The sequence below is a fragment of the Pinus tabuliformis genome, chromosome 9 (assembly GCF_031772625.1).
Source record: "Pinus tabuliformis cultivar Carrire ecotype Pingquan chromosome 9, CPIR1, whole genome shotgun sequence".
Taxonomy (NCBI): Eukaryota; Viridiplantae; Streptophyta; class Pinopsida; order Pinales; family Pinaceae; genus Pinus; species Pinus tabuliformis.
The window spans coordinates 904,023,000-904,049,768 of NC_142307.1; positions in this window are offsets into that span (position 1 = coordinate 904,023,000).

The following is a 26,769-nucleotide window of genomic DNA, read 5'->3' on the forward strand; positions in this document are numbered from 1 at the left end:
TTACAGATGAGTCCTCCATTATTTAAGTTTTATGGGTCCAATGAAGGCATACATCAATTTTTTTTTCATGTTTAGAGAGTCTGAAAAAGAAATGAAAAGAAAAATGCAAGGTGATCTTTTTCATTTTTCTTTAGCAAAAATTATACTGAATATACACCCTTCCAAATCATTTAATGAGTGTGAAAGGAAATAAGCTCACTTAGAAATATTTTCATGTTTAGGGAGTTTGAAAAATATTAAAGGAAATTCCTCAAAGTTCCTTTTTAATATAGTTTTTACGAGCTTGAAAAAGTGATAAAAGTATACTCAGTAACTTATGCTCATGTATTTATGAACACGAGTAGGAACAAAAGCTAAGCTCATCTATGGTACTTTGCCTCCAACATGATCTACATAGGTTAGTGGCTTAAATTCAACATGATGACCATGATGCATGAGCTTGACACAGGAAAGGAACTATGCTCCTGGTGACTTGTTTCATTTTTTAACAATCTTGACACAGGAAAAGAACTATGATCATGATGACTTGTTTCATTTTTTAACGAGCTTGACATAGAAAAAAACTATGCTTAGAGTTTGGTTTCATTTTTACACGAGCTTGAAACCAAAAATAACTATGCTTGGAGGTTGGTTTCATTTTTACACAAGCTTGAAACAAAGAACTGTGCTTGGGATAGGTTTCATTTTTACACAAGCTTGAAACAGAGAAAAACTATGCTTTGGATAATTTTTATACAAGTTTAAAATAGAGAAAACAAATGCTTGGGATATGTTTCATTTTTACAAAATCTTGAAACTAAGAAAAACTATGCTTGGTAGAGGTTTCATTTTTACATAAGCTTGAAATAGAATAAAACTATGCTTGGGATAGATTACCTTGATCATGTATTCCAAGAGGATAAAGCTCTGGAAGGAAACATGTCAAGGGATACACCTCAATCATGGCTTCCAAGAGGTTTTCATTGGATGGAAGAACAATTCTCTTGAAGGAGCACATGTCAAGGGACTCAATAGGGTTAGGAAGATCAAGACCCAATGTCCCCATTAAAGGGTTTACCATGTCACCGACCAAATCTAGGTCAAAATAAGTTGTGCATATAGTGAGAGGCTCTTTTTCATTGGAAAGTGAAGGCATGGGATACGTTTCCACATAATTAATCCATGGTGGGGGGAACCTCTTGCATATAGGGAATTTTCAAGGAGGTTGGATGGTTGGTAGTCATATCAAGACCAACGAATGAAAGCTGGTCAATAGTCACAATGTTCCCATTATGAGGGAAGGACATCACTCACAAGAGTGTGGAAACAACAAATTTCATGGCATAGGCATAGTATCACCCAAGGAGAAAATTGAAATCCAAGGGGCCTTGGACTACAATAACATCAATACATAAAATTTTTCCTTCCAAGAAAATGGGTAGATGAGGAAGGATCCCTAAAGGTTCATTGACTCTTATGTTAAAAGGAAAAAATTATGAGTAACAAACACAAGCTGAGGGGAACCTATAGCTTTCTAAGTAGTTGAGGATATAATGCTACCAAAAGCACCTTCATCTATAATAGTGTGACATATGTTCTTATCACAAGCCCACACACTGATTTGGAAAGGCATGTAAGAAGGAAGATGAAGTTATGCCAATATATTCCAATCAAAGGAAGGGATCTGAGTACTTGGAGGGGGTTTCATTGAAACAGGTGAAATTCCCCCTTGTTAGGAATGATTTGAATCAACCAGAAGAACTATTCACTCTCTAAGGGGAGAGTGGGATCTACCAAAGATGGAATCGAGTCGACCATTTCAACTTCACTCTTCAAGGGAAGAGTGGGATCAAAGGATGATAGAAATAGACCAATCACTTCATCAACCAACAATGGGTTGGGAGAGAAGTTATGGTAACTAGTTGGAAGTTGTAGCTGAGAAATAATAGGGTTTTCCAACAATTTCGAGGCTTCATCCATACCATGGAAAAGGTGAGTTCGATGAATCCATTCACATAACCTACAATGAAATCTAACTTTACGATTTTTCCCCGGAACCTTATAATCACTGGTTGATGGACCAACAAATAGTTGATGAGAATCCTTATACCACACTCCTAAGTATTTGGGAATATCCTCATTGAAATTATGATGCATGTGTTGTCCTTGATGGAAAATCACTTGTAACAGAATTCACAGGTCAGTTCAAAGGTGACAGAATGAATAAAACAGAATACCAGAATGAATACAAATGTGACAGAATGCATGACAATTCAGAAGATTCATTTCAGAGGAATGATAAAGTTGGAAGTTCAAGCACTATATGCGGGCTCTGTTAAGCCAAGTCACGTATGCATTCGATTTTATTGAAGAAAAGTAGCGTATGGTTTTTGCACCATCGTATTCTAAATACCAGGAGTCCTTACCATGGTATTGGCCCATAGTAATGAGCGCGACAATGAATATTGATCCCGTCAAAGATTACCACCGAGACTAAAGTAGTTTTGATCCATGGTATTGGATAAGGACTAAACTACATAAAGAGGTGAAGATCAAAGTGCTAGGTGTGCAAGTGAAATGGTTTTTGATGAATACTTCAATCTGAAGTATATTTTCATTGTAACGGCCATAATTGTCACATTGATCTGAAATAATTATTCACTGATGAATACAATGATGGATCAGGATCATGAGACCTGAAATGAATTTTCAATGTATGATATACTCAAGGATTGAATGGATCTAAGTAATGACGCATGTTTTTATCTCTAATTATTATGATTTGGGTCTTTTTGAAGTTCTGAAGAGCTGCACAATTTTAGGTCAAAATTTGTAGATCTATATGCTAGTTGGTTTTAGGAAAAGCCAATATACACGCAGGTTCACTTCTACAAAGCCGCATATATAAAGTAAGGGTTTTCTGTTCATAAATAACTAATCAACCTAATCAATGCTTCTGTTTCTCTGCTGTCTGTCAATGATGTCCTCATGTTGATCTAGGTTGAGTGATAATGTCTGAAGTAGATATGATTGAATGATGAAGTTGAATTTGGTTATTCTTTGATTGAATAATGTTAAGATTACTTGTTGATTGTGATTGAATATCATAGACAATTCTATGATTGATTCAAAGTGTTGCAGTAGATCTGAGTACGATTCAATGTTCTTTTCATAAATTGCAGTGGTCAAGTTTTCAGTTTTTAATATATTAAGGTTTGTACACGTTTTCTCTACAGAAAAGCGCATATGCACACAGGTTGCCTTAAGTGAAGTAGCGTATACATTTTGGCAAATGAATGATCAGGGCTTCAGTTGATTATGTGTATTGATGCAGTACTTTGAGTTCAGTTACAGTGATCTAACTTTTCCAGTTTATTGGTTGAGTTTTGATTAAGTGTCAGTTGTTTGGGTTTCAATGATTAGTTGATTTTGTGTGTCAGAGATTGATGGTTGTATTTCAGTGATGATTGAGCATAAGTGTTGATAGTGGATCCAGTATGAAATTTGATGAAATGTGGTCCATGGATGTTGCCGAGGGTTGGAGCCTTCAGTGAGGAAGTCAAAGCTTCCTGCTAGTAGTAGCTGGTGATTAGACCAGGGGGTTGGAGCTTCCTTCCAGTAGGAGCTGGAGAATGAGCGAAGGTTGTAACCTTCAGTAGGTGGGTGCCTGCGTACTGGTATGAGTCTGCACCAGTACAAGAATGTAAGAAGTTTTTGATATTAATAATTTTTGAAGACTGAGACGACAACAATAGAGGTTTTCTCCCTCATTGGGTTTCCACCTTAAATCCTGGTGTTCATGTGTGTTTACTTATGTGTGATACTTTATTTTGCTCTTACTGTACCTATTTTCTTCTCATCAAATGCTTGATAAATCTCCTACATTCTAGTTCAAAGTTTAACAGATAAATAATTAGTTGTTTTACAAGTTTACTGAGCATACACTAGGTTCTTTTACAACAGTCGTGTATATGTTCTAGTTGGGTTCAGGCAAGTCGTGTATACATTTCAGAAAATAAAATTATTATTATGATTTTTAAAAATACTAATTCACCCCCCCTCTCAGTATTTTTCCAACAATTGGTATCAGAGCAGGTCCTTTAAAAGAAGCTTGATCGCTTGAAGGAAGATCTCCCAAGATGAGAAATCAAGACGGATCAACATCTATCAAATCACCACTCTTCAACATAAATAATTTTATATATTGGAAGATAAGAACCAAATCCTATCTTCAGTTTCTTGGAGCAAATGTTTGGGCAATTGTGGAAGGAGGTTACCAATATCCAACTACAGTTCCCACATATGTAGCAGAAAAGAAGACGTATGAAACCAATGCCAAAGATATCAATGCTTTATTGAGAAGTCTAACATAATCATAATTTGTCAAACTTACATAGCTAAACACAATAAAAGAAATATGGGACAGAATCATTCAAAGCTATGAAGGCGATACCAAGGTAAAAAAATGCTAAAATCCAAACTCTCAGAATTCAATAAGAAACTCTCGGAACGCATAATGATGAAAGTATTTCCAATTTCATTCTACGTATGTATGATATTGTAAATCGCATGAAAAATATGGGTGAAGAAATAAAGGAAACTACTTTAGTAGAGAAAATCTTAAGATCTCTAACTCCTAAATTCGAGTCAAAAGTGTCTGCCATTGAAGAGAAGCAGGATCTACAGACTCTTACTGTTGTTCAACTTCATGGGATCCTGACTACTTTTGAAATGAGGAAATGAGGTCCCCTAGAAGTGACATAAGCCGCATTTAAAGCATCTACAAAAGGAAAAAAAAAGGAGGAACACAAGGAATCAGGATACATATAAGAAGAAGACGAGGTGAACTTTGTAAAGAAACTTCAACTGGGCATCAGAAGGTTCATAGGTACGCTTCCCTTAATTTTTTTTCTTTGGTAGAGTTGGTCATTATGCTGCTAAATGTCCTCATAAAGACAACCATGACAAAGGGAAGGATTTTGCAAAAGGTAATAGGAGATAGTTTGACAGTAGAAGTTATTATACTCATGAAGATAGTGATGGCTTGTCAAATAGTGAAGATCAAGATCTTAAATTACTCATGGCTTTTGAGAAAAATACTAATGAGTATAATGATAAATTTGTGGATTCATTAGAAGAAAAGGATTTCTTTGAAGAAATTACTCAACTAAAAATTTTCTTGGAATAAAACAAAGTAGCTATAGATACTTTGAAGCATCAACTCATAGAAAAAGAAAAAATAATGAGAAGTTAGAATGAAAAGTAGTAAGTCTAATAAAGGAACTTTAGAAAATAAAAACCCTGAACCTTAGATTCACTAAAGAATCTGAAACATTAGATGAAATTATCAAGGTACAACACTCTCCTCTTATGAAGACAGGTCTTGGATACATTGGAGAAACATCTCAATCAGAAAAGTCTTCAACCACCATCAGAAGCTATCTAAATGCAACAAAAACCACTTAGTAAAACTTCGGTAATGCAACAAAACCAAGTCAGCAAAGCTTCAGTCCTCAGCAAAAAATAAAGGCATTCCACAAGTAAATCATGTTCACTCCAATCCAAGGATGAATAACAATAGAAGCACCAGTCAAAAGGTAAACGACACCATAAGATTTTATGGTCGCAAAAATTTCTTCTTTAATGGAAAATGTTTCTCATGTCATAATTTTGGTCATAAGGCTACTCAATGTGTTGCATACAAAACTATCATGACTAGAGAAGCAAGAAACCAAATGAATGAGACAAGAGTTAAGAAGAACTCTTATAATATCTTCTTACCTCTTATAGATGAAATTGAGTGCTCAGTTTGCAATAACTTTGGACATGAAGAATATGAATGCAAGAGTAAATTACATCTAACATCTCAAAAGGAGCAACTATCAACAAATTCTAAGGTATGGAAAAGGAAGGAGTTACAATTTGAAAGCTGTGGCATAACATTGTTTGCAGAAGGACATGAAAATAAATGGTACATTGATAGTGGATTCTCAAAACACATGAAAGGTGATAAAGATAAACTTATTTCATACAATTCTTTAGATAAAGAAAAGAATGTCACTTTTGGAAATGACTCACCTGCTATCATTAAGGGCAAAGGTTTTGTTTTTCTAAAAGAAAAAGTTAAAGCTGGTAATGTTATGTATGTTGATGGATTAAAGCATAACTTATTGAGTTTTAGCCAAATGTGTGATCAAGGAAATGATGTGGTATTCCGATCACAAGAATGCATGGTTCGAAAAATTGACATAGGAAAGACCATAATACAAGGAACAAGAACCCCAAGAAATCTGTATATATTGAAAGGTGGCCAAGAACAATCTTACCTAGGCAAGGCAAAAGAAAATTGGTTATGGCACAAAATGTTGGTACATCTAAGCTTCTCTCAAATAAGAAAATCAAGCAGGCTCAAATTTGTTCATGATCTACCCTACATCACCATACTAGAAAGTACCATATGTAAGTCATGTCAATTCAGTAAGCAAACTAGAGTTCAATTAAATGCCAAAGAAGGATCAACAAGTAAGCCTCTTGAACTTATACATACTGATTTGTGTGGACTAGTGAGGAAAAAGTCACCTCGTGGAGAACAATACTATATCTTATTCATTGATGACATTTCTAGAATGGGCTGGATCAATCTTTTGAAACACAAAGATGAAGAATTTGATAAATTTAAAGTCTTCAAGGCATTAGTTGAGAATTAATTAGATCTAAAAATCAAATGCCTCAGATCTGACCAAGGAGGAGAGTACATACCAGATGAATTTTTTGATTTCTGTGAACAATATGGCATAAAAGACAATTTTCTGTAGCCAAAACTCCTCAACAAAATGGCCAAAACTATTCAAAAAATGGCTCGTGCTATGCTTTATGAGTCTGGAACTCCTGACACCTTCTGGGGTGAAGTTGCAAATGTTTCAGTAAATATTCTCAACAAGGCTCATGTTCATGTGAATAGTGATAAAACTCCGTATGAACTTTGGTATGGTAAGCCTCCTACTGTAAAACATTTTAGAGTTTTTGGAAGAAAATGTTTCATAAAAAATAATGATGAAAAACTTGGTGAGTTTGAAGCTAGAGCATATGAAGGAATACTTCTTGGTTACTCATCTAGAAGTAAAGGATATAGATGTTACAATAAGAGACTTCGGAAAATTGTTGAGTGCATTGATGTTATGATTGATGAAGCATGCACAGGTCCCGAAAAGGTAACATCAACAAAAGAGGATGCTGATGATGAATGTTTTCCTACATCACATCACAATGATATAGAAGAAGAAAATAATGAAGTAGCAGAAGAAGATACATCATACAAAGAAAAGGCTACATCTAGGTATGTTCAAAAGAATCACCCAGAAACTCAAATTCTAGGAGAAAAGGAGTCTGGGGTAAAAACAAGAAGAAAACTTGTAGGATCTTCTAGTTATCTAGCTTTATTATCCAGCATTGAGCCACAAATGTAAATCAAGCTAGTAAAGATGAATGTTGGGTTAAGGCCATGAAAGAAGAACTTGACCAAATTGAAAAGAATGATACTTGGGAATTGGTTCCAAGGCCTCCTGATAAAAATGTTATTGGGACAAAATGGATATTCAAAAATAAGTTGAATGAAAATGGATAGGTCATTAGGAACAAAGATAGACTTGTTTATGAATGTTATTCTCAACAAGAAGTTATAGACTTTGAAGAAACATTTTCACCAGTAGCTGGAATTGAAGCCATAAGAATTTTTCTTACATTTCCAAGTTTTCGAAATTTAAAGCTTATCAAATGGATGTAAAATTTACTTTCATTAATGGAGATCTAGAAGAAGAAGTATATATTGAACAACCAGAAATATTCATTTTGGGGAATGATGAAAACCTTGTATGCAAACTCAAAAAGGATTTATATGGGCTAAACCAAGCTCCACGGGCATGGTATTATCATCTTGACAAATGTCTTCAACCACAAGGTTTCACAAAAGGATGCGTAGGCAACAAATTGTACACAAAAAATGAGGGTTATAAACTGCTAATTATTGTTGTTTATTTTGATGATATCATCTTTGGTAGTAATGAAGAATCTATGAGTCAAAACTTTGCTTCTGTTATGAAACAATAATTTGAAATGTCTTTACTTGGGGAACTAACCCATTTTCTTGGTCTACATGTGAAACAAGCAAAAGATGGCATCTTTCTCTAACAAAAAAATTATCTTAAGCATATTCTGAAGAAGTATGGGATGGAAGATTGCAAACCTATATGTAATCCCATGATGATAGGATGTAGCCTCAGTTCTACTGATGATTCTCCCGTAGTGAACCAACCTGAGTACAAGCCTATGATTGGAAGTTTGCTTTATCTGACAGGTACCAAACCATATATCATGCATGCAGTTGGGATTGCTGGACGTTTCCAAGACAATCTAAAGGAATCACATCTTCAGACAGTAAAGAGAATATTCAAATATATCCAAGGAACCCAAGACTTTGATTTATGGTATCCTAAAGATGCAAATCTTACCCTTCATGCATGCACAGATGCAGATTGGGATGGAAATGTTGATGACTAGAAAAGCACTAGTGGAGGTGCATTTAACATGGGGCCTCGATTTGTATCTTGGTTCAACAAGAAAAAAAGTTCCATTGCCCGATCTATAGTAGAAGTAGAATATGTAGCTGCTTCATCTTATTGGATACAACTTCTTTGGATGATGCAAACATTACATGATATATAAATCAAATGTTCTCCACCCATCTCCATCCTATGTGATAATACAAGTGCTATTAGTATTTCGAAAAATCCTGTTATGCACTCCAAGACCAAGCATATTCCTATTAAGTATCACTTTCTATGAGAACAAGTGCTTGAGAAAAAGGTTAAATTGGAGTATGTTCCCTCCAAAGAACAAGTTGTTGATATATTTACTAAACCCCTTCCTAGAGAAGCATTTGAATATCTTAGACAGAAACTGAGAGTTGTCTCTACCTCATTTTGCTGTTAATTCAATCTGCTCAGTCTACAGGTGAAAATTCAGAAGGTTTCTAGCTATACATGGGTTTCATGAAGTATAGTTGCATATATACGCGAGTTTGTTTGTAGACAGTCGGGTATGTTTTTCTCTAATAGAAAAATAGTGGGATAGACTCAAGCTCAGCCTCTGACATGCTTCTGAAAACTATGATTTGATTTTTCTTAGTCTGGTGTTGATGGGTACAATATGTTGATATTGTATTGAGTTATGGTTTTCTCATTGATATTTATCTAATTGATGAAGATGCTTTAATGAATGAGTTGTTGAAAATTATCAGGTAGCACAGGTTTAGGGGGAGCATTATCCTTGCAGAATATAATGCATTATTGACATTCTGGTTGCTGAATTTTGTACTTTTAAGATATTTTGGTCTTTTTTATAAATATCATGGATATCATTTGATGTAAAGGTCATGTAAAGACTTATGATGTAATAATTGTCATATTCGGTCATGTATGGACTTTTGAGATCATGTCAAATATGTAATCTCACTTGGTTGGTTGGTTGTGTTTAAATGTAATCCCACTTGGTTGGGCGATTGATGTAAGTATGGGTCCTTGGTGATAGGAAGGTCATATTCAATTGAGTCATAATGTCATGTACTTCATGTTATATCCTTCAAAGATTTTGACATGTGCTCAGGGGGAGCATGATCATAGAATTCAACAATTCAGATATGGAAGTATTCATTTAACATTGGTTAGCCCTTTGCCCTTGATGTCAAAAGGGGAGAGTAGATTTGTGTTTGGAGAGTAGCTTGATGTTTTGAAAAGCTTGGTGTGTGACTTGATGTTATTTATAGGTTGTGGTGACCAAACACCAAAGTGGTTGCCATAAATTCCAAAGGGGGGGATTGTTGGCATTATGATGCATGTGTTTTCCTTGATGGAAGCTCACTTGTAACATAATTCACAGGTCAGTTCAAAGGTGACAAAATGAATACATTAGAATACCAACATGAATACAGATGTGATATAATACATGACAGTTCAAAAGATTCAGTTCAGAGGAATGATAAAGTTGGAAGTTCAAGAACTATACGTGGGTTCTGTTAAGCCAAGTCGTGTATGCACGTGAGTTTAGTGAAGAAAAGTAGTGTATGGTTTTTGCACCATGGTATTCTAAATACCAAGGGTCCTTACCATGGTATTGGCCCATAGTAATGAGCGCGACAATGAATATTGATCCCGTCAAAGATTACCATCGACACTAATGTAGTTTTGACCTATGGTATTAGATAAGGACTAAACTATATAAAGAGGTGAAGATCAAAGTGCTAGGTGTGCAAGTGAAAGGATTTTTGATGAATACTTCAATCTGAAGTATATTTGCATGGTAAGGGCCATTATTGTCACATTGATCTGAAATAATTATGCGCCGATGAATACAGTGATGGATCATGATCATGAGACCTAAAAATGACTTTTCATTGTATGATCCGCTTAAGGATTGACTGTATCTAAGTATTGACACATGTTTTTATCTTTGATTATTATGATCTGGGTCTTTCTGAAGTTCTGAAGAGCTGCGCAATTTTAGGTCAAGATTTGTAGATCTATATGCTGTTTGGTTTTAGGAAAAGCATGCATGCACGCAAGTTCACTTCTTCAAAGTGCCGTATATAAAGTAATGGGTTTCTGTTCATAAATAACTGATCAACCTGATTAGTGCTGGTGTTTCTCTACTGTCTATCAATGATGTCCTCATGTTGATTTGGGTTGAGTGATAATGTCTGAAGTAGATATGATTGAATGATGAAGTTGAATTTGGTTATTAATTGATTGAAGAATGTTAAGATTACTTGTTAATTGTGATTGAAGATCAGAGACAGTTCTATGATTGGTTTAGAGGGTTGCAGTAGATCTGAGTATGATTCAATGTTCTTTTAAGAAATTGTAGTGGTCAAGTTTTTAGTTTTCAATATATTAAGATCTGTACATGGGTTTCTCTACAGAAAAGCGCATATACATGCGGGTTGCGTTAAGTGAAGTAGCGTATACATTTTGGCAAATGAATGATCAGGGATGTAGTTGGTTATGTGTATTGATGCAATACTCTGAGTTTAGTTACAGTTATCTAACTATTGCAGCTGATTGGTTGAGTTTTGATTAAGTGTCAGTTTTTTGGGTTTCATTGATTGGTTGATTATGTGCGTCAGAGATTGATGATTATATTTCAGTGATGATTGAGAATAAGTGTTGATATTGGATCCAGTCTGAAAATTTTATGAAACATGGTCCATGGATGTTGTTGAGGGTTGAAGCCTTTAGTGAGGAAGTCAAAGCTTCCTTCCAAAAGTAGCTAGTGATCAGATCAGGGGGTTGGAGCTCCCTTCCAGTAGGAGATGGAGAACAAGTGAAGGTTGTAGCCTTCAGCAGGTGGGTGCTTGCGTACTGGTATGAGTCTGCACCAGTACAAGAATGTAAGAAGTGTTAAGTTATGGTATGTTCTATGCTTATAACAATTTACTTCTTTTTCTTATTATATTCCACCGATTAGCAATCACATGTACATAAAGTAAAGTGCAGATAGAACATTAAACGATCCACAGAAAACAAGCCAAGACAAGAGACACAAGATGTGGCGGCTAGCCAGGGACAAACCCCACAATGTGTGGGGAAACCCTTTGATCAAATCTTCTTTTATCTTCAATAATTCAGCAGAGAGAAATAGTACAATAAATCTGATTCATATCAGCAGTAGCAAACCCTAGATCTGTAGCATCAGCATTAGCGGCTTCATTATCAAACTAGGGCAGACCATATCTCACAAACCGACAGTCGGATTGACTTCATTCCACCACCAAAAGTTTCGGCTTCTAGAGGAGGTTCAGATGAACCTACATCGCAGTTTAGATGAGGAGATCTTCTAGGCCACGCAAGTCAATCTTTACTTCTGCAGTTGCAGCTTCAGTTTCAACAATTTCCGGCTTCAAACTAGGGCAGTCGATATCTTGCAAACCGTTCGTCGGATTGACTTCATTCCACCACCAAAAGTTGCGGCTTTCAAAGGAGGTTCAGATGAACCTACAACGTAGTTCCAAAGAGGAGATCTTCTAGGCCACGCAAGTCAATCTTTACTTCTACAGTTGCATCTTCAAATTCAATAGCTTCCGGCTTCACATGTGTGAGAGAGAGAGACCCATTTCAGCGCAGTAGAGAAGAGACTCATATATGCGCAGTAGAGAGAGAGAGATGTGATGAGATGAGTGAGTCCAAATGAGGAAAAGTCCTCTTATATTTATACACAACGTTGGTGGGTGAATAGATGCGACTGTTGGGCTTCTGAGCCTACATGAGTTGTAGGTCGGCTTGATAATAATTCCATAATCAAAATAAATTCATATCTCCATGAATACTTATCGGAATTGGATGATCTTTATATCAATCCTACACCTCTCGACGAGAGGAATCTAATAAAAATATTATTAGCCATGAATAAGATGACCCACATGAAGTTTTGCCCTGGTTGCCAATTTTAACACTCCCTCTCAACCATGGAGAACTTCATCTGCAATTTGTCTATCGGTCGTTACTACTCATCCATCAAATGCACTGCCTTGTACAGCTTGACCCTTGCCCTGCTCTGCTCTTTTTTGCCTGTTCTGCTTTGTCTTCTTCTGCCCTGCACTGATCTGTACTGTTTTGTTCTGTTCTGCTCTACTCTTGCATTGTTCTGTTCTACTCTGCTTTTGTCCGAATTATGAAGAAGAAGAAATGATCGAGGATGTATCATACTGACTCAAAGTCAGTCTCAGAGTATGTACCACTGGTCCCAGACCAGTCTCAACCAACCCAAAGTCAACGTCATAGTGAGTACAACTCCAATGGTCCCAGACCAATATCATCCTCCACTGACTCAAAGTCAGTCTCAGAGTATGTACCACTGATCCCAGACCAGTCTCAACCGACCCGAAGTCAGCGTCATAGTATGGTACAACTCCTACCACTGGTCCCAGACCAGTATCATTGATCCCAGATCAATGGAGGTCATCCTAGCGTAGGGAGTACGGTAGTTACAACGATGCGTCCATTGGTACTACTATGGTCCCTAACTTCATTTCCCTGCTCATTGATCAGATGAGAGGTACTTCCCATGAGTCCCAGACTACATGGGTAAGATGCCTCGACAGGAGAACTAATCAATCCTGTCCTCACAGGAGAACACATCAATCCTGCTACAATTTCCATGGAGAACACATCAATCCAGGCCTCACAGGAGAACACATCAATCCTGCTACAATTGCCATGGAGAACACATCAATCCAGGCTGCCATGGAGAACACATCAATCTAGGCCTCACAGGAGAACACATCAATCCTGCTACAATGTCGCCACGGGGTGTACATGTATACCACCAGGGGATAGTGAATAATCCTGTGGTCATATGCTGCTCCAAGAAGCACCCCGCACCCCCCTGTAGCTCTTAGAGCTCAATGCATCATACATGACCCTCATTGGAGGGTATTTGAACAACTCTAAGTTATTCACAGAAAGTCAGAAATTTTACTTTCCCAAAGGGTTTTGTCAGAATGTCGGCGACCTGTTCATCTGTACCGATATGATGGAGCCTTATAGCTCCCCGTTGCACCATATCTCGAATATGATGGTATCTGATATCAATATGCTTGGAGCGATCATGGAATACAGGATTCTCTGACAAACGAATCCCACTTTGGTTGTCACAAAGGATCACAGTGGTATCCAATGTGAATCCAAACAACTCACTGAAGAGCTTTCGCAACCAAACTGCCTCACAAGAAGCCATGCTAGCAGCAATATACTCTGCTTCGGCGGTGCTCAAAGCCACCGAATTTTGTTTCCTGCTCATCCAGGATATCGAAGCAGATCCCAAGGAGAAACAACACCCGGAAGTGCTCTTACGGTCCTCCACATTGCCTGCCCAGTCAGCATCTGTGTATCCAAATAGTCTCACATCTCTGGCAATGTATCTTAACCCATAAGTGATAGTGCCACGAAGATATCTCAGCAGATTCTTGGCACCAATCCAGTGTATGTGGTGGGGTTCAACCATATGCTGGCTCAACGTGTTGACTGCAAAGCATATATCTGGACGAGAGTTCACTAAGAACATTAATGCTCCAACGAGTTGCCGATACTCGGTAGCATTTCGTAAAACAGGTCCAGCAGCACTACCGCTTAACTTCTTGAAGTCAAGCTCCATTGGAGTAGTTACAGGCTTGCAGTCCACCATTCTGAATCTTTCCAATATCTTCACCACATATTTTCCTTGAGATAGGAAAATTTCTCCTGGCTTTTGCCACACTTCAAGTCCTAGGAAGTAGTGCATCAGTCCTAGGTCTTTCATTTCAAATTCAGAGGCCAGCTCCCTCTTACATTTGTGAATGAGAGGGTCTGCACCTGTTAGAAAGAGGTCATCCACATACAACACCAGTATGAGAGGCTTGTCATCTTCAACCTTAAAGTAAAGGTTAGGATCGGCTTCACTCCTAGTGAATCCCAGCTTCATCAAGTAGCTATCGATCCTCTCATACCATGCTCGGGGAGCTTGCTTCAGCCCATAGAGAGCTTTCTTCAACCTGCATACATGAGATTTTCGATCATAAATCTCAAATCCTTCGGGTTGCTCCACGTAGACCTCTTCTTTGATCGAGCCATGCAAGAACGCAGTCTTGACATCCATCTGATGTAGGTTCCATCCTTGTGAAGTGGCAAGGGCTATGATCGAGCGGATGGTCGTATATCTGGAAACAGGTGCAAATATCTCATCATAGTTTATACCTTCCTTTTGGGAGAAACCTCGAGCAACAAAACGAGCCTTATACTTTTCCGTGCTTCCATCTACTGCATGCTTTATCTTGTAAAGCCATTTGGAAGTAACAACAGTCTTGTCCTGGGGTCTGGGAACTACTTCCCAAACATCATTCTTTATGATAGACTCATATTCTTCGGTCATAGCATCCTTCCATACTTGATGTTTGACGGCATCTGAGAATGACGAGGGCTCATTTTGTATGATCGTGCTCATGATGGTCAGGTATCCTTGATACCTATTAGGTTTCTTACTTTCACGAAAGGTTCCTCGCGGTGCAGCATGTCCTTCAGCATCATCAAGTAACCCCTTAAGCCATGAAGGCCTCTTCCTAAAAGAGGAAGGCTCATATGGAGGAGGATCAATCGGATCCATGGGTTCTTCTACATTAGGCATTGATTCATCATCCTTTTCTTTCGGTTCCCTGGTGTCGGCTTCTTGAGAGCTCCTCAAAGTCGGAAGATTGATCACCTTGGTGAGAGCCATATCTTCATCAAAGGTGACATCATGACTAATTATGACTTCCCTTTGACTGGCTACATAGATTCTATAGCCTTTAGTATTTTCACCATAGCCCACGAAAATTCCCTTCTTTCCAGATGCTCCCAATTTATTTCTTTTCTCTTTCGGCACATGAAAGTATACAGGGCTTCCAAAAATTTTAAAATGAGAAACATCGGGTTTCTTACCGGTGAATTTTTCTTCAGGAGTCTTGGAACCCAATGCTTGATGAGGGCATCGATTTTGTACATATACGGCAGTGTTTGCAGCTTCAGCCCATAGAAACTTAGGAAGACTTTGATCATGTAGCATGGCCCGGAAAGCTTCCATAATTGTGCGGTTCTTCCTTTCTGCCACACCATTTTGTTAAGGAGTATATGGTGTAGTAGTCTCCCTCTTGATGCCAGCCTCTTTACAAAAATCATGGAACTCATTAGATTCATATTCAGTCCCATTGTCAGTTCTTAAGATCTTGATCTTCTTTTCGGTTTGATTCTCGATTAGGGATTTGAAGTGTCGGAACCAAGGGAACACTTCATCCTTCTTTTTCAAGAAGTATATCCAGGTCTTTCGAGAATGGTCATCTGTAAAAGTGAGATAATATGAGTATCCTCCCAAGGAGTTCACAGGCATCATACCTGATATGTATGAGTGAACTAGCTGTAATATATCGGAGGTCTTGCTTTGACTTGAAGGGAATGGTCCCCTTTTGAGCTTTCCTTCGGCACATCCTGGACATACACCTTCTTTCTCTACTTGGAATTCAGGCATCCCTGTTACCATCTGTCTTACATCGGGTAGAGCTTTGTAATGAAGGTGGGCAAACCTCCGATGCCAAAGTTCGGACTGAAGCGTTGTGTCACAAGACATGACACCTAGCGGACTTCCACCAACTTGATATAAAGAATAAACTCGAAACCCAAGAGTGAAAGCATCTTTAACATTATTTTTCCATATGCGTACCTTACCATCGCTGAAGGTTACCTTATAGCCTTTGTCTTCCATTGCCGAGATGGATACCAGGTTCTTTTTGAGATCAGGTACATATAATACATCTTGTAAGTGAATCGTATTACCTTGATTCAGTTTAAGAGAAACATTGCCTACACCTTTCACTGGGTATTTCATGTCATCTCCAAGGACAATTTCCAGGTTAGTTTCTTTCTCTACCAGATTATAGAGTACTTCTTTGTAACCAGTGAAATGTCTTGAGGCACCACTATCAATGAGCCAAATTCCCATTGAGTCCGAAGGAGCGGAGGTAGATAGGGCGGCTGGTAGATAATATTCATCCTGCTTATCGTCAACAGTGTTAGATTCATACCTGGAATTTCTAGCCTTCTTGAATGGTTGCCCTCTTCCTTGATTTCCCGCATTCCTTTTTCCTCTGTTGTTGAATTTTCCATTCCTTCGATTACCATGAGAGGGATTTTGATCATCGTCACGGTGAGAGTCCTCTCTATCAGGGCATTCCCTTGCATAGTGACCTGCTTTATTGCAAATGAAACATCGTCCTTTTCTTCCACCCTTAAATCCAGCCTTTCTTTTCGATTTAGACCCAGAATTATTTCTTTTCTTAGCATGAGAAGAAAAAGAAGTAGGAGGACCTTTAGGCAAGGGCATTTCCTGCTCTTCTACCCTTGTTTGTTCTTAAATGCATCTAGCCATTAATTCCTCGAAACTAGGAATTACATTATTGTTCAGAAGAGTAGTCCTGAACACATACCATTCAGATGGTAATCCTCCGAGAGTTGTGAGTGCCATTTCTCTGTCAGTAATGGTTTCCCCAATAGATAGGAGATCGTTCTTGATCTCGGTGATTCTTAAGAAGTATGCTTGCATACTTTCATCTTTACCCTTCTTGATTTCCCTCAACTTATTTCTAAGAAACAAAACTTGATTTGCATCATTAACTTTAAATAAACTCACCAGTCTATCGTAGATTTCCTTGGAGTTGTCTAGATCAGAGATGTAGGCCACCAAGTGCTTGTCGATAGAGTCCTAGATGATCTTCTTTGTTTTGACTTCTCCATTTTTCCATTTGTTCCAGGCAGCAGCAGATGCATTTGATGAAGGCTCAACAATATTGCCTCTTACATGGTCCAACACTCCTTGATCTTCAAGGGTTAGATCGATAGACATCTTCCATCCGTGATAGTCAGCTTTCTCACAGAGCTTGTCTTCGGCAGGAAAGAGTGTTGAGGACCCCATAGTTCTTTTAGGATAGCCTTGCCAATCTTCTCTTCAATGATTGCTCTTGCTCTTGCTCGGGCTTTGTCTTCACCTCAGCTCCGATACCATGTTAAGTTATGGTATGTTCTATGCTTATAACAGTTTACTTCTTTTTCTTATTATATTCTACCGATTAGCAATCACATGTACATAAAATAAAGTGCAGATAGAACATTAAACGATCGACAGAAAACAAGCCAAGACAAGAGACACAAGATGTGGCGGCTAGCCAGGGACAAACCCCACAATGTGTGGGGAAACCCTTTGATCAAATCTTCTTTTATCTTCAATAATTCAGCAAAGAGAAATAGTACAATAAATCTGATTCATATCAGCAGTAGCAAACCCTAGATTTGTAGCATCAGCATTAGCGGCTTCATTATCAAACTAGGGCAGACCATACCTCACAAACCGACAGTCCAATTGACTTCATTCCACCACAAAAGTTTTGGCTTCTAGAGGAGGTTCAAATGAACCTACAGCACAGTTCAGATGAGGAGATCTTCTAGGCCACGCAAGTCAATCTTTACTTCTGCAGTTGCAGCTTCAGTTTCAGCAGTTTCCGGCTTCAAACTAGGGCAGTCGATATCTTGCAAACCGTTCGTCGGATTGACTTCATTCCACCACCAAAAGTTGCGGCTTTCAAAGGAGGTTTAGATGAACCTACAACACAGTTCCAAAGAGGAGATCTTCTAGGCCATGCAAGTCAATATTTACTTCTGCAGTTGCAGCTTCAAATTCAACAGCTTCCGGCTTCACATGTGTGAGAGAGAGAGACCCATTTCAGCGCAGTAGAGAAGAGACTCATATCTGCGCAGTAGAGAGAGAGAGATGTGATGAGATGAGTGAGTCCAAATGAGGAAAGGTCCTCTTATATTTATACACAACGTTGGTGGGTGAATAGATGCGACTGTTGGGATTCTGAGCCTACATGAGTTGTAGGTCGGCTTGATAATAATTCCATAATCAAAATAAATTCATATCTCCATGGATACTTATCGGAATTGGATATCAATCCTACACCTCTCGACGAGAGGAATCTAATAAAAATATTATTAGCCATGAATAAGATGACCCACATGAAGTTTTGCCCTGGTTGCCAATTTTAACAAGAAGTTTTTGATATTAATAAGTTTTGAAGGCTGAGACGACAACAATGGTGGTTTTATCCCTCATTAGGTTTCCACCTTAAGTCCTAGTGTTCACATGTGTTTACTTATGTGTGATACTTTATTCTATTCTTTCTGCACCTGTTTGCTGCTTATAAAGTGCCTGATAAATCTCCTACATTCTGGTTCGAATTTTAATAGATAAAGAATTAGCTGTTTTTGAAGTTTACTGAGCATACACTAGATTCTTTTACAACAGTTGCGTATATACGCTAGTTGGGTTTAGTCAAGTCCCGTATACATTTCAGAAAAGAAAATTATTATTGTGAGTTTTTAAAATATTGATTCACCTCCCCTCTTAGTATTTTTCCAACATATCGGGGTAATCATTAAGAAGGTGGTCACCCTTATAAAGTTTGTAAGGGAATTTATGTTTGTGATGTATGATGGAATGTTTTTAAACATTATCAAATCTCACAGTAATGGCTGTATGGATTCCCCCTTTCTTATTTTGCTTCTTCTTATTCTTCCTTTTCTTCTTCTTCTTAGCTCCTTGGTTACTAGCATCAAGGCTTTCACCAAGTAAGGAAGAAGAAATGGGAGAAGACATAATTGGTGAAGAAGGAAAAGGGTCAACATGAGGTTGATGTTGTTGGGGTGGAGAACTCAGTTGAGGAGCATCATGGTTGTTTATGACCAATGAAGTTGAAAGAAACCATACTAGTAAACCTATCATTAATCCATGAAGACACAACTTAGCCATATAAGGAGGACCATTATTTATAATACAAGGAAAAAGACCAGGATCCCCATTAAAATGGGTTCCTTTATTAAACATCTCCAAAACTATTACCATCAAGCTCAACCTATAACCTGCTAAACAAAAAAACAAACAACACACACTAAAAAATATAAGGAAGCAAACATACAATCCAATATAATTAGGAATTAGAGAGCGGGTGGATCAGTTATGTTGGTGACTTGATTAATGGTCCAAACCCACTACAAGTACCCTCATATATAGTGGAGGACCATCCAGGAAGTTCTGAGAGAGTTTGACCAACGTTTGGTCCAGATACAACAAGGACGTCCCCCTCATCATAACCTTATGTATGAGGCCTTAGATAAAAGCCACTAAGGTTACCACCTACAACAACCCATCTTGGGGGGACAACTGACAGTCGTTTGTACATGCAAGGGCCATGTAATAAACCTGAAATCCCCTCGAGAGATCCATTAAATATAGGTTTTCCTCCCAAGTGACCCCTAAGTTTTTTTTAACACAGTTTGTAATACATGCAAATAAATGCCACAAATACTAACGAAACAAGGTATATTACTTCGCTGGGCGCAATGTGATCTTGTGCTTAACTAGTGTGTGAGAGGATTTTTCTAGACAACATGATGCAATAAATGGTTTTTCACTCCTTAACCCAATATTCTAATATTTTTTTTTGTAGCCTTGGAGAGTTTAAACTCACCACCTATTCCAAGGCCTACACTTAAGCTAATGTAGGTGTACTACTAGAGAAAAGCAAAAACGTTGAATCAATTTTATTAAGCATTAATTTAATGGGCTATTTTTACGCAATAGGAATACGGAGTGGACAAAAATGATATTTTGACACGACTCAAAATATGAAGTTTAACGATATGAAATGAATTTTTTTATTTCGATGAATTCTAGCTACAATAAAGAGTAAGAGGTTCTAAGAAAAGAAACAAATGTAACATTCAATGCAACAAACATGAACTACTTTTTGAATGTAAATAAAAAAAATTGTAGGATACACGATTCCTGTCCCCCCCGGGTGTGAGGGGGATTTAAAAATAAAAACAACTTAATTTGCTTAAAAATGCAAGCTAAAAAATGCTCCACCTATGAAATAGAATGCAAGATTTTTCCTTTTTTGTTTGCTTTCCAAATGCGCTAGAAAACTTTAAATGAAATTTTTTTCCTTACTTTCAAACAAGATGAAAGAATTCAATGATGATGTAGAAGATCATGGAGCCAAAAGATGCAAATAAAAAATGCAGTAAAAAAATCAATATGAATTTCGAACAACACTTCCAACACACACTCAAATAAAAATCTAAAAAGGCACATAAAAGAGACCTGATCTGGAAAGTTTAAATTATAGAGAAATAAAAAACCAACTCAAAAACCATATCAAAAATATATCTAAGATCAATTTGGGTGAAACCTTGGGAAGTAAAACACAATGTGACAAAGAGATAGTGTCGTAGCTTGTAATCTAGTTCAATGCGATAGTGTCATATTGTATGCCAAAGAAGGGTGCAACAGGCACAAAAAGCAAGAAAAATTTAAAAAATATTTCAAGATCTTAATAGATCTATGGTTTAGGAGTCAGGTCTGGCTCGCCGGCTACTTAGAAAATATAAAGACTACATAAAATAAGTATTAAATCAATAAAAATTAAAGCGAAGAACAAATCTAAAGTTCATTTCCCAGTATGTTCACCCATTTTGTTACCAGACAAATTTCTCTTTCGGACAAGGGAGATCTTCCTAGATCTAGTAACCAGATCTAGAACAAAATAGATAGGAACAAAAATTTTCCCTATGTTTTATTGCAATCAAATTATCAATGGAAATGAGAGTGGGATGAACTCATACCTTTTTATGAAGGTTTTCCTTACTGATTATTTGTTGTAGCTTCCAGTCTTGTCCTCAATGCTTGAAGCAAAAACCTACAAATGAAACAAACAAACAAACCATCAAAGCACATATAATCCAAAAATGATTTGATAAAACCTATATATATGATCAAGGAAGTATATACCAAATATTTCCAAACAGATAGACAATAATTTGTGGGAAAGAAACATGTAACTGTATTATAATGAAGAAAAGGTTACAACCTAAAGCCACCTTGATGTTGTAGGTCCCTTTCCAACCGTTTTCTATTTTAATGCCTTGTATTCAAAAGTATTGAGATCAAAGGTTTGATATTTCAGTAGAGTTTCACCAAAGCCAAATGTCTTTCTGAGATTTGCTAACTAGTCATCACAATGGGAGGTGGTTGTACTTGTAGGCTTGGGAAAGGATAGGAGGATAAGGGATGGAGGTTGATATCTAAAAACTTAGGGATGCGAGTCAGATCCACACTACTTGGAGGAGATGCCATCCACGAGGCTTCTATTCTAGAAACTTCTCACATTCATTTTACCTTCGTTAAAATATTGTCACATGTTTTGAATGAGAAAAGTGCAACAATATCACATTCTAGTAGGTATGTAACCTATGACAATAAAAAATGTCACAATTTATCAATGTCTAACTTGCAACAACAAGAGATGTCATAGTTTATCAATGTCTAACCTGCGACATCCTTTTGAATTAGATTGTTTAAGGTATTTGAATAAAATTCTTAACTTCCAATGAAGGGTTTTTCTTCCATATTATTCATGGATTAATGGAAATATGCTTCAGAAGGTGAAGGATAGGGTTATGACATCAATTTCCATGAATGCGACAAAATAATGTGAAACAATTAACAAGTTCAAGGCATAATGGGGGTATATTCAAAGGTTTGGGATACCATCATTCTGGGCACAATCTAGTTGGCTTATTTTTTAGAAGCAGTTTCAGGCATCACTTAAAAAGGATTAAGGAGACCAAGAATATGTTCCGGCTACTAGTGAAGAACTGATTTCTAGAAGGTTATTGGTAGACACAATATGCAGAGGTTTTAACATTTTAGCTCTATTGGATAAAATGGTTCAACAATTGCCTAGTACCCCTTATTAACTGCAATCTGAGATTGGTGTGGCCTACTGGAAGTTTGCAAAGTAACAATTAGTTCTTCTTGTCGATTGGGACAAATTTTTAAATTTAAAGATATTCACGTCTCAGAGAGTGTGGAGTGCTAAACAAGGTATGTTTTTGGTAATTATTTCAGCATCTTTTCATTAGAACTTACAAACCTTTTTGCATCATGAACTCAGAAAATGATAAGGAATTGTAATAAAACATGTGAGATTAATATGCAAGACGAAAACACTGACAATTGTCATTTCCTTATGCAGGAAGGAGGAAAAACGAGAAGTTGCCGTTCCAAAGGAAAGGACAAGGACGGGTTAACCGCTGTCCCTTTGATGGGAGACCGTATGCAAACAAGGCAAAGCAAATCAAAGCGAATCAGCCCTGGAAAGGAAGTGGAGATATCGGCTCGGTGCAGGAAAGGAAAGAGATGACTGAGGACTAACGGTTCGGCGAATCCCTCAGGATCCTTGATCCTGAGGGATCATTGTTTTATCTATTTCTGCACTTAGATATCTCCGCCTTCACCCTTATAAAAGGGGCAACACTGTTAGCTCGAAGAGGGTTGGTTATGTTTTATGTAATTTCCTTTAAGATCAAAACTTTGATCATCGAGTCTCGTTAAGAACCGATCTATTGTAATTTCGCTTTATGCATTAATACAAACTTGGTTACTATTTCATCTCTGAGTCTGGAATAACTTCAAGCGGTGTACCCCTGGAGGCTAAGGGCCCGACCCTGGAGGACACTTGCTCCTGTACTATTACATTTGGTTTATGCGTGGTTTGCTTATCAGCGTTATTTGGTAATCTGATGTGTTTTGTTAGTTTACATCACATGCTCTGTTATGTTTACTTTACTGAGATAGAACTATTGCATTGACTCTGCAACGTATCACTGTTCTTCTAAGTGTTAATATAATACTGTCAGTCTTTACAGAATATTGTTGTTGTTTAATTATAGAGCCTCTGTGCTATGCACTTATTACGGAATTCATCTTAGCGATTATGTTCTTTGCGATTGTTGGATCTATAGACATTGCTGTTCCATTCTGAAACACAATCGTAATCTTTTATAGCTAAGAGTGATAATTGGTTTACCAAGATCGGGTTACTATTAAGGTGTACCGAGTGCACATATGGTTTTGAAGTGTTGTTCTAAAATTCATCATTAATCAGAGCTGTTCCATTTTGGTGTGTTTTTCAGTTCGTCCTTTAGGGTGAAGGATTGCCATTTGATTCCTGTAGGTCATGATTTGTGCATTTGATCTTGTAGACTAAGATTTTACTGCTTGCTAGACTTAGTTGCTGATACAGTTTCAGATTTGTTGTTCCATTTCAGACTCGCTGTTCTATTTCTTATTTTGCTGTTCCCTTTCTTATCTGCCGTTCCATTTCCCGTCCTTTGTTATTTTGGTGTGAAGAACGATCCAGGGCTATAGTGAGCACTGACATTTACTTCCTGGCTCCCAGATCCACGATCTGTTCTCTGATTTACCTTAGTTCCATCAGTTTACAAAGGGATGAATTACTGCTACTGAACCCTTGACTGATAAATTGCTTAGCATTCTGAATGTGTAGTTTAATCTTTTGAATTAGTTTGTTGTAAAAAAGCATCCGTTTACTCTTGTATTTATGAACACTGTACTACTAGCATTACTCTGGAAAATGATAGCCTCAGACTGAGACACTCTTTTAAAGAACAAAACATTCCTGGATTGACAACTAATGTGAGGTAATTAGAGGTGAAAGAGACCCTTTTTATAGCTCCACATTTTGGTGCCGTTGCTAGGGAAAGAGTGTAGCCATTTGTTTGTTTGTTTGTTTTTTTTTTTTTTTTTGTTTTTTTTTTTTTGTTTTTTTTTTTTCAGAGTAGTGTACGAACCTGTTAGGGAAGAATTGGGTTTTGAAAATGGAAGGTAAGAACCTACGTGTGGAGCATGTAACAACCCTACTCCCCTTCCCGCTTTCCTATAGATTTGCTGCTGTTTTGTTTGGGTAGAATCTAGTAGTTGATTTGTGTGCATGACTAAGCAGAAAAAGCCATAAAAGAATTCCAAACCTCTACCCAAGCCAGAAAAAGCTAAGGGGCCAGTGAACCTTGGCCGATTAACCTTCATAGACGAAACCATCAAGAAAGCAAAATCTCAGCCTTCAGTAGGACCCAGACAATTGATTTCTAGATAGCCTACTAGTTCCCTTCAGGCCATAGGATCACCATCTATAGCCTTTGCTGAGGTGCATAGTCAAACTGAAGAGCAGGACTTTCAAGAAATTGAAAATTCTACTCCAGAACTATTACAAGAAGGGAATTTCAACAATCTTTGTGAAGGAGGAGGAGAAACAGGGGAAATTGAGGAACGAAGGTCTCCTCTTGATACAACTCAGCCATTAAACAACCCAAACAAGGGAAGTGCTGCAAAAATCATTGTTTAAGAAACTCAATCTCCTCAGACATTAGGCACTCTCATTATCCCAGACAGAGGAAGTGTTATTAAAACCATTCCTGTTAAAGTCATTCCTTCTCAACCTAGGAATACCCTCCTGGATATCCCAGAAGGTTATTGGCATATATTTGACCAAATGGCTCAAAACCAGCCAAACACCCAAACCTCTACATTGCAATACCCCATAGTGGATACTGCAGCAAATGCGCCCATGAAAGAAATACCTCTTCAACATATCCATACATTCCACGGCCTTACATCAGAAGATCCGGATGCATTTCTATTTGAGTTCGATGTGCTGTGTAGGGGATATGATTACACTACTAACCCCCAGAAACTAAAATTATTTCCCTCTACATTAAAAGGGGCTGCCTTAAGATGGTTTATGGGATTAGGTGGCGGGGTTATAAATAATTGGGATCAAATGAAAGAATCTTTTCTAAAGAAATATCAGGACTATTGCAGGTCTAGAGAACTGAAGGATGAAATATTCCAGATGGTAGCTAGACCAAATGAAACATTAGAGGAGTATGTGGAACGTTTTCAGTATAATCTTAAAAGATCTCCTTATGCATCACTACCTTTACCTGATATTGTGTTAAAAACAACATTAATTAGGGGCATGAAGGAACAATGGATCGAAACATTAAATATTATGGGAAAATGAGATATTTATCAGGAAAATTTTGCTGACATTATTGACTTATGTATCAGGAGTTCGAGAGGCAGCACAAGATTAAAACCGGCAGAACATAATCGGTTTGTAAGAGATAATAAAATTTCGACAGAAGGAGTAACGCGTGCAGAAATTGGAAATCTATTGGAAAATTTTAAAAATGATATACAAGGGATGCTAACTACACAACTTGATGTTATGCAAGCCAAGCAGAAGCAAATGGAGGCAGAACAAAATTTGGCAATCTTCTGTCCCCGATGTAGGAAGAAACATAGCCATAAGGAGTGTCCACTAGATGCAGTCCGAACATGCACCATTTGCACAAAAGATCAACTTACAGAAAGCTGTCCCTCACTTCCCGGATTAAAAGCAGTATATAAGGAAGTAGAAGAAGAGCTAGAATCGATATATTTGCTCAACCAGCACCGGCAGTGGCAGCTGCGACAATCTGGTATGTTTTCGGACCTGACCTCTTATTTTAAGTCTTCGCAGTATAATTCTCAACAATATAATATGTGGCAAAGTCAATCCCAACCCCCGCCCCCAAACTGGTCACCTCAGTCGTTTCCTTCATCAACCCTGTGGCTGAATCAGGCAAGCCCATCTGGTTGGCCAAATTTTCCATATACTCCACCATATTGGCAAAGTAACGCATACCCACCACAATGGACTCCGCCTACTTCACAAAGTTCAGCCTGGCAGAAAAACTGGCAAAGACCGATGCATCAGCCAGTAGGAACCATGCCGCTCCCTCAACCTACACTGCCAGCCTTACAACAAAATCCCCAGTCTAATCTGAGACCGTAACTCCCAGCCTAACCTAACCCCAGTCCAAATAACAGACTGGTCCAATCTGTCCAAATAATAGAAACATCAGAAATAGGAGCTGATCTGAGGGAGTGTAATGATCTTCAGTTAAGATCTGGGCGTATTATTGAAACTGAGGGAGAAAAGACAGCCCATGTTGAAAATCAGTTACCCAGAGAACATCTGTCACAAGAAGAGGATGTGAACAAACAACAAACTCATAACCAAACAACCACATCCTCTCCCCCATTCCCAGAACGATTAATCATACCTCGACCTACACAATATCCTGATTTTGACATTCTGGGAGAATTACAAAATTTGTACATAAAAATTCCATTCCTCCAAGCCATTCAAGACATTCTGATATATGCAAAGACTATCAAAGAATTGTGTGTAAAGAAACCAAGGAGGAATGTAGCAAA